General features: G+C 47.1%; 1 protein-coding gene across 8 annotated transcripts in view; it reads right to left on the reverse strand.

Annotated features, from left to right (window-relative positions):
• Positions 1-9,305, reverse strand: part of MYO6 (myosin VI) — a 278,543-nt gene extending 269,238 nt beyond the window's left edge. For all 8 annotated transcript variants that reach the window (XM_077289865.1, XM_077289864.1, XM_077289863.1 and 5 more), the window contains exon 1: positions 9,163-9,305. The gene's annotated coding sequence lies outside the window, so the exon portion shown is untranslated. The remainder of the gene's footprint in view (positions 1-9,162) is intronic.
• Positions 9,306-9,925: the final 620 nt, after the last annotated feature.

Genomic DNA, 9,925 nt, shown 5'->3' on the forward strand with positions numbered 1-9,925 from the left:
GTCATACTCTCATTGGTACAGATGGGTTGAACAGTGGAGATGCACTATCCTGCTACATTAAAAAGGGTCATATTGGTTATCAATATTGAAATTGCAAAATCAAGAAAAAAAAAAGTTGTGGAATTCTGGAAATCACTGGATTAAAAAAACATGGTAATAATATGACAAAATGGAAACAAAATGTACAAAACAGGCACTTACATACCATGGCTGCTATCAATGCAGTTACTAATGGTTGTCTGAGAAATGTTCTGCCACACTGAATGCACTTGGAAATGTAAATGATCAAGATCTGCTGCTGGCAGCTCCTTTTGCAATTGACAACCAATAACGTCCTAGGTGTGCTCAATGGGAGACAAGCCCTGAGGTGCTGCAGGCCCTGGTAGCACGCTTAGGCCACACAGACTGCTTCACGGTACACAAGAAATATGCGACCTGTTGTCGTCTTGTTGAAAAATGCTTCCTGGGACATTATGCAAAAATGGCCACACTACTGATTCAATGCCCAAATCAATATAATGTCTAGCTAAAATAAAGACTAGAGGAGTCCAGCTACCATATATTATGGTACCTCACACCGTAAACCTAGAAGTAGGACCGGCACGATATTCCCTTTTCATGACAGTGCCCACGTGGTCTCCAGATGTAAATGGGAGGTGGAACAGAGTAATGGAGTCTGAAGTCTGTCCTCTTCAGCGATAATTCACACGTTTGTCGTGGATGCAATGGTAGCTGGAGACCAGTCTGGAAACCACATCGCCACCACCATGAAGTGACCTTCATGTGGGAATGTCACACTGGTCACAGTCATGAGATTACGGTGTTGTGTTCCATGTCCCATAATGTAGATATCATGGGCCTCTCGTCTTTATTCCAGGTGCCCTAACAGCTCAGCATTATATTGATTTCATGGTGGAATTCGTGGTACGGACATTTCTCCAAAATGCCCAAGAGCCATATTTCAACATGACAAGCCAGGCTGCACGTTGCTTGTGATAATGTGAGCAGACTGCGCAGCCTAAATGTGCTACCATGGCCTGCAGCATCTCAGCGCTGGTCTCCCATTGAGCACCATGTTGAAGTAGAAAGTATATTTTATTATTATTCATTGTAATCAGTTCTCAAGGATAAAGGATACAAATGGACCCATGACGCTAATCTTTCTCATACACATAAAGTGCAATGTTCTGTATAACATCCAGAACTCATATGCCTTCATACATAAATAAAAAAGTGCTCTGTAGGTCTTCTTTGGTGTCTTTCCATCATGCTCCAAATAATTCATCACTATCCCCATCAGCCATTCTGACATCTCTGCAGGATGCTCCAAGTATCTCTCATCACAATCTACCTGTCACCCTGAGCACTGAAGGTGGCATCATGCCCAACATCTGAAATATTGGTCTATGTACGTTCCTGGATGCATTCGAGACCACAAGAATGTTAATGCTTTTATATCCAAGTACCATAGTAAACAAAGCTATAAAAATGACATTATAAAGCATGCCTCTTCTGTAGAAAATGACAATAGCACAGTGGAAAAAGTACCGTAATAAACTTTGGTGCACACCGAGAAGCACCTGAGCCTCAGTCCACCAAACAGGGGATATAGTTGGGTATCAGTTTGATGTTAAAGGCGTAGGCCACTTTATTTTCCCTAAAGAACTGTCACATGTTAATATAACATTATAAGATCTCTGCCTTTGTCTTGATTTGGCTAATGCTGCCCCACTCTTCACCCTGACTGCACAGCGTTCCTGTCCAAACATGGGCGCCGATGAAGAAGGCATGTGACTAGACCCATCCATAAGAGCCGCCATTGAATAACACTTTGCCTAGCAAGGGAAACCAGCGCATCAACATTGCTAGAGCCACCAACTACGGAGAGGTCCCATCTTGGCCAATGATCGTCTAAGAAGCATTTTCTAGCATATTCTGTGGACCAAGAAGTAGAAACTGAGAAGGACCCAAGCCACATTGCAAGACAACCATTGGGATAGATAAGTCAAGTATCGCTTTAACATTCCAAGCCATTGGTAAAAAAAAAAAAAATCTTTTGTTCATTCCATTAATCGGCACTTTAGCCTGCTTACACAAAGTCGCATGTCCAGTGGTGTATTATTTGTTTTATTGATCTTTGATTTTTAGTAAAAAAAAATAAAATAAATTAAACTACATGAGACAGACTCCCATGTAATAATTTTTTTTCAGCGCTAAAAAGTTTGAATCATACACCAAATCTCCGCTTTCCAGCAAAGACAAAATTGTAATCAACCTCTACTTTTACTTGTTAACAGCTGGTTGAAGAATATTAAAACCTAACCTTTATTAGATCTATTAAAAAAATATATAAAGTGCGGGAAAATAGTGCAAAAAAAAGTGCTTGTGCTTCAAACATAAGTGCAGCATAAAAAACCAAACAAGTAACTATTGCACATACCACGTATCTCAATTAAAGAGCAATGGCTCTAGCCATCATGCAGGGATACTAAGGGTATGTGCACACGTTGCGGATCCGCAGCGTTTTTTGCAGTGCAGAAACGCTGCAGATCCGCAATTGATTTACAGTACAATGTAAATCAATGAGAAAAAAAAAAATGTGTGCCCACTTTGCGGAAAATCCGCTGCGGAAACGCTGCGGTTTTAAAGAAATAGCATGTCAATTCTTTTTTGTGAATCTGCAGCGTTTTTGTACCCATTCCATTATAGAAAACCGCAGGGGTAAAAACCGCAGCAAATCCGCAAGAAAACCGCAGCAAAAACGCACAAAAAAACGCTGCGGAACCGCACAAAAAACCGCAGGTGCGTTTTCTGCCAGGAGAGACAGAATCCGCACCAGAAATTCCTAAGCCGAATCCGCAACGTGTGCACATAGCCTGTTTCCTGCAAATCAAAGATCCCTCTTTTTTTGGGGCTCCGTATGTTCAGTCACACCATAGAAATACCACTATATTAAATACCCACCTTGTAAAGAGAACAAAGCCATATAGAACAATAGGTATCAGCGCAGTCAAAATCTAACCTTCAATTGCACTTTTGTTGTGTGGTCAAGTTGGGCAACGCCAAAAGTACGCAGACGTCCCTTAGGGTGATTTTGTGGTAGTGCATCTTCTATGCAAGCTCACGGTATCTCTATACCATACATGATATATTAACCCGGACCCGGTCACCGGAATACATAATACCTCCCACCCAGGGCAGGCATGTTCAGTATATGACACGAACGGGTGTATTACTTCAAAGCAAGATTTTTATACTCATCTGTGGGACCAGATATTTCAACCAGTGCCTTTATCCGAGTATCCAGGCTCCCATATCGGGCATTGGTCTGTGTTTTGCCATGCCGTCCTACACACATACACCAAATCTCACCTCTATTATCAGGCCTCACCCCCATCACGGCAGTGCCCTCCAAGCCATACTGGCATCGGCCAAGAAAACAAGGATTTGGGCTGTTGTGTCCTAATATACGAGAGCCCCTAGCAGTGAGTAATTTACTTTTTCTTTCTTTTTTTTGGTTACTTAAACCTAGTGAAAATGTGCTTTTCGATATTAGGTCACTTTTAAACTTCAGGTTTTTTGGTATCTATATTTTTGAGAATTGATCATGGACCAATTAAAAGATAAATCGTCTAAGGGGGCACTTCCGTCTGTTTGTCTGTCTGTCTGTCTGCCTGTCTGTGTGTCACGGAAATCCCAAGTCGCTGGTTGGCGAAATGGCCGCTCCCTACTCCCTTGCAGTCAGTGCCCCCTCCATACTCCCCCCAGTCATCGCCCGCCACCCACATAGCGTTTTAGCAGTCCGTTAAACCGACTGCGTTACGGCATAACGCAGTGTAACACAGTCTGTTAACGCTGCTATTAACACTGTGTGACGAACTTTTTACTATTGATGCTGCCTATGCAGCATCAATAGTAAAAAGATATAATGTTAAAAATAATAAAAAAAAAAAATATATAAGAAATGGTGCTACTCTCACCTTCCGCCATCCACCGCTACACTCGAGCTGCGAGGCTGCGCCAGCTTCCGATCCCAGAGATGCATTGAGAAATTACCCAGATGACTTAGCGGTCTCGAGACCGCTAGACAGCGAGATCGCTAAGTCATCTGGGTAATTTTGCAATGCATCTCTGGGAACGGAAACTGGCGGCAGCCTCGCACGCATCGGGACAACTTCGGTGGACGCCGGAGGGTGAGTATATAACTTTTTTATTTTAATTCTTTTTTTTAACAGAGATATGGTGCCCACACTGCTGTATACTACGTCGGCTGTGTTATATACTGCGTGACTGATATATACTACGTGGGTAGTGTTATATACTGCGTGGGCAGTGTTATAAACTACGTGGCTGCTATATACTACGTGGCTCCTATACACTACGTGGCTCCTATATACTACATGGCTGCTATATACCACGTGGCAGTGTTATATACTATGTGGCTGCTACATACTATGTGGCTCTGCTATATACTATGTGGCTGTCTGTTATATAGTATGTGGGCTGTGTTATATACTACGTGGCTGCTATACACTACGTGGCTGCTATACACTACATGGCTGTGCTATCTATACTACGTGGCTGTGCTATCTATACTACGTGGCTGTGCCGTCTACTACGTGGCTGTGCCGTCTGCTACGTGGCTGTGCCGTCTACTACGTGGCTGTGCCATCTACTACGTGGCGGTGCGGTCTACTACGTGGCTGTGCCATCTACTACGTGGCGGTGCGGTCTACTACGTGGCTGTGCCATCTACTACGTGGCGGTGCTATCTACTACGTGGCGGTGCTATCTACTACGTGGCGGTGCTATCTACTACGTGGCGGTGCTATCTACTACGTGGCTGTACTATATCCTGCACCCCGAACCCCCAACATCCTGCGACCAATCAGCGACAAACGCAGTCCAGCCGCGAATTGACGTGGGATTTAAACCACGCTTCGCTGATTGGTCGCGGCCGGCCGGGCACGACCAATCAGCGATATTAGCGCAGTATTTAAACACCGCTTCGGTCATTGGTCGTGCCCGGCCGTCCGCAACCAATCAGCAATATTGGCGCAGTATTTAAACATCGCTTCGGTCATTGGTCGTGCCCAGCCGGCCGCGACCAATCAGCGATATTGGCGCGATATTTAAACACCGCTTCGGTGATTGGTTTTGCCCGGCCGGCCGCAACCAATCAGCGACAGGCTCAGTCCGGCCGCGAATTGGCGCTAGATTTGAACCACGCATCGCTGATGATGCCAGCCGGGCGTGACCAATCAGCGATATTGGCGCGGAATTTAACCCCCACTCACAGCGCGACGTACATATATACATACATATTCTAGAATACCCGATGCGATAGATCGGGCCACCATCTAGTTAGAAGATATGCGGCTTTTCACACTTAACTACAAACGTCTAACTAGACAGGTCTTAATTGGATGTATTGGAGAGCAAATTCTGCCAAAAAAAGTCAGTGGTCCAGTAATAAAAAAAAAATATATATATAGGGAGAAATCTGAGATTGAGCTTGGTGCTAATGGATTGTTACTCTTTTAGGTTTTGGGAGATCGCGATATTTGTGCAAAGTTGCCGATTTCCATATCAGCCATTGAAAGACGCTGCTGCTTGGCGAGCAGGACGATGGCAGTGGCGACCAGACGACTGACAGCCGAAATTAATGATGTGCAATCTCATTAGTAGGCCCAATACCCGCGTGCCAGTCAAGGATAACAAGTGCTGTGCGGTGCGGTCACACGTGTACCAGGATGAGCCGCCGTGAGGGGTTTCTCTCACCTGGGTGAGGTTACTAGGTGTGCACAAACCGGATAGACTATTGCCTTCTATTTTTACATTAATTGTAATCTTTGCATAACTTTGCAGCCAAAAATGCTAAGGAGTCATTGCTGGGACCTGGGCTTGGTTATAATTTGTCAGCACAAGAAGTACAAAACATTTCAACGTGTATTTATGTTCCTCTTACCGAAAACAATGACATCAGGCACTCTGGTTACCAAACCTACCGGCCCACTGGGCAGCCTCGCCAACCAGTCTGACTGATGAAGGGTAAAAACTGCAAGATCAGCAGAATGCTGCGCACCCACTAGGCGTGAACAGGTTAATATGATGAAACCGTAGATATAAGCATTATCTCCTGGGGCAGGGCTGCGAGGATATCACAAAGAATGTGGAAGAACCATATCTACATTAAACGGCACATCACATTCACAACGTCGTCTCACTGAGCAATGGACAGTAAGTTTGTTTTACTAAGTGACTAAAGGGGTGGTCCCATCTCCAAAATCCTACCCCAGTGTGTAATAGGTGTAATCATACGAAGAATATTAGCTAATACCTCCAATTAGAAATGGAGTATAGTTTTTCGGATTCGCTATCTTTTTCCTCATGTGCAGGACCTTAGGTATCCATGGTTACAACCACTAACAACTAGCTGTCACTATATCAGTGGTCGCAACCATGGATACCCAAGGTCCTGCACATGAGGAAAAAGACAGAAAATCAGAAAAACTATACTCCATTTCTAATTGGAGGTATTTGCTAATATTCTTATTATTACACCTATTACATATTGGGATAGGATCTTGGAGATGGGAATGCCCATTTAATTCACTGCAGAATTTCCTACAAGTATGGAATCCGTGAGAGATTCATGGAAAATATGACTTGTACTGAAGAGGTTGTCTTCTTCTCCTCCCCTGCTACAAGCCAGCAAAAAGTCCTGATGGGCCACCTGCGGGCATTGGCATCACAGACAGCAGTTTAGTGCTGTGGCATAGCAAGCAATGGAAAAAGGGAAAATAAGGCCTCATCCATTAAAGGCACAGTATGTTATTTACAGGCGAGAGTTAAAGGGATCTTGAACCTTCTGGATTTTGTCATTTTATAGTACAGCACATATATTGGACCAGTTTACCCTTTCTCTCCCAGCGACCTGGGATGGGAGGAATCGTCACATTGCCAGACACATACAGTATGTCCCCATACCCAGCGCCACGCACAAACACAACTTCAGCAGAAAATTGCCAAACTTTTCATATGAGTGCAGTTGATTTTATTCTGTAAAGGATCTGGAAGTTATAAAAGTCTATGGGGACCACCGGCACCCCCGCGACCTCAAACCATGCAGGTAGTCACCTTAACAACAGAGTGCTGAAGCTTCCCTGCGAGTAGGGTATAATGTGGCCCCCAATGTGTCCGCAGCCTAAATACGCCAGAGTCGTCCATATAATACCATACAAATGTTGTAAAATGCTGTATATGGTTGTGTTTGGCTTATCCCACCCAAAATATTGTGAGTCCAGGACTAATATTCTGTAAAACTAGAAAAAGAAGGAAATAAGGGTTCTCTTCAAACAGGAAAAATGATAAAATTCTCCTGTTTTAGCATAAAAATGTTCATAGGCAGAAACCAGAACGGGCGGCACACCTAAATTCCTAATTAGCAAGTAGTGTCGGCTTTGGGATCGGCGGCGGCTCCTCGGTCACACACTATATAACATTGCTGGCGGGGAGGGGGGCTTATACCGAGGGGCTGTTAATTAGTAGACACCTGTAGAATAAGTGACACCACCGTCACCCTTGAGCTCCCACAGGCATTGGCTGCACCTCTGGTCAATCATTGATGCCTCCGAGTCACATCTGCAACAAATGGCGCCCACAGACAAGCCAGGAGATGGGAAGACGTGGTCATCCATGGTGACAGGACTAAGATTACCCACGGGGTTAATCACAGTCCGCCATTTAAATCTCAGTTATTTGTGTTTTGCAGTGAAAATATCATTGGTAAAAAGTGCACTATTCATGTCCCTATGTAGCAGAGCTGGAAGACCGGACGATGCAGCTGAGCTGAGATTGTAAGATTGTCGCACAACTCATGTAGGTGAGGATCCTAGAGGGGCTTTATAGGACCCCTTATATTCTCTTAGGGCATGTACATGTAAGTGAGGGTCCTAGAGGGGCTTTATAGGACCCCTTATATGTTCTCTTAGGGCATCTACATGTAGGTGAGGGTCCCAGAGGGGCTGCCTGCCTTATAGGACCCCTTATATTCTCTCTTAGGGCATGTACATGTAGGTGAGGATCCCAGAGGGGCTGTCTGCCTTATAGGACCCCTTATATCCTCTCTTAGGGCATGTACATGTAGGTGAGGGTCCTAGAGGGGCTTTATAGGACCCCTTATATGTTCTCTTAGGGCATCTACATGTAGGTGAGGGTCCCAGAGGGGCTGTCTGCCTTATAGGACCCCTTATATCCTCTCTTAGGGCATGTACATGTAAGTGAGGGTCCTAGAGGGGCTTTATAGGATCCCTTATATCCTCTCTTAGGGCATGTACATGTAAGTGAGGGTCCTAGAGGGGCTTTATAGGACCCCTTATATGTTCTCTTAGGGCATCTACATGTAGGTGAGGGTCCTAGAGGGGCTTTATAGGACCCCTTATATGTTCTCTTAGGGCATCTACATGTAGGTGAGGGTCCCAGAGGGGCTGTCTGCCTTATAGGACCCCTTATATCCTCTCTTAGGGCATGTACATGTAAGTGAGGGTCCTAGAGGGGCTGTCTGCCTTATAGGACCCCTTATATCCTCTCTTAGGGCATGTACATGTAGGTGAGGGTCCTAGAGGGGCTTTATAGGACCCCTTATATGTTGTCTTCGGACATCTACATGTGGGTGAGGGTCCTAGAGGGGCTGTCTTGCCTTATAGGACCCCTTATAATGTCTCTTATAGCAGCTACTTGTCAGCCAACTAGGAGATAGGATAATGCAGAGTACAATGTCTCTCTCAGCTGCTGTGGCGTAGTACAATCACCTATTGGAGCAGACTGGTTGTGCAGACTCATGCTTCCCACACTTCTCCCCCGGTAATGCAGCACAGTTCTCCTGATGCACCGAGCTCCCAGTGATCCCAGCACTCCCAGCTCTGCTACATACTGGGACATAGTTTGCTCATCTTTACAACAAGTGACAACTTCCTAAGTGTTCCCACCGGCGCAGCGGAGAGATCAGAGGTCACTGCCAGAGATGGCGCAAGGAGGGATCCCAGCAGATCCCACAGGGAGGAAGAGGGATCCAGGAAGAGAGGTCCAGGCAGGATCAGAGGGAGGAGAATGCGCTGGGAGAGGGGAGGATAATCAGCAGAGAGCGGAGCCGCTACTCACCCACTGTGCTCCGCTGCACGGACACCAGGCCGTGGACACAGACACGCAGAGCCGCCCCGCTGACACTCTGACCCCCGGAGCACTGCACAGCTCAGCGCCCCGCACCGGAGAACTGCCACGCTGACGTCAGCGCCACGCCTCCCGGGGGCGGAGCATCTGGCCGGGGCTGACAGCAGGCGCACCTCACCCGGGACCGGCCGGCCGGCGCACCTTGTGTGCAGGGAAGGGGCCGCCCGGACATTACTCCCTGCACTTTCCCTGGGGTCAGGGCGTCAGCCACAGAGCGGCCCCTCGGAGTACTGGGTGTCTCAGCACAGAGCGGCCCCTCGGAGTACTGGGGGTCTCAGCGCAGAGCGGCCCCTCGGAGTACTGGGGGTCTCAGCACAGAGCGGCCCCTCGGAGAACTGGGGGTCTCAGCACAGAGCGGCCCCTCGGAGAACTGGGGGTCTCAGCACAGAGCGGCCCCTCGGAGAACTGGGGGTCTCCGTACACAGCGGCCCCTCGGAGAACTGGGGGTCTCCGTACAGAGCGGCCCCTCGGAGAACTGGGGGTCTCAGCACTGAGCGGCCCCTCGGAATACTGGGGGTCTCAGCACAGAGCGGCCCCTCGGAGTACTGGGGGTCTCGGCACAGAGCGGCCCCTCGGAGTACTGGGGGTCTCGGCACAGAGCGGCCCCTCGGAGTACTGGGGGTCTCAGCACAGAGCGGCCCCTCGGAGAACTGGGGGTCTCCGTACAGAGCGGCCCCTCGGAGTACTGGGGGTC

The sequence above is a fragment of the Ranitomeya variabilis genome, chromosome 2 (assembly GCF_051348905.1).
Source record: "Ranitomeya variabilis isolate aRanVar5 chromosome 2, aRanVar5.hap1, whole genome shotgun sequence".
In the NCBI taxonomy this organism is placed as follows: Eukaryota; Metazoa; Chordata; class Amphibia; order Anura; family Dendrobatidae; genus Ranitomeya; species Ranitomeya variabilis.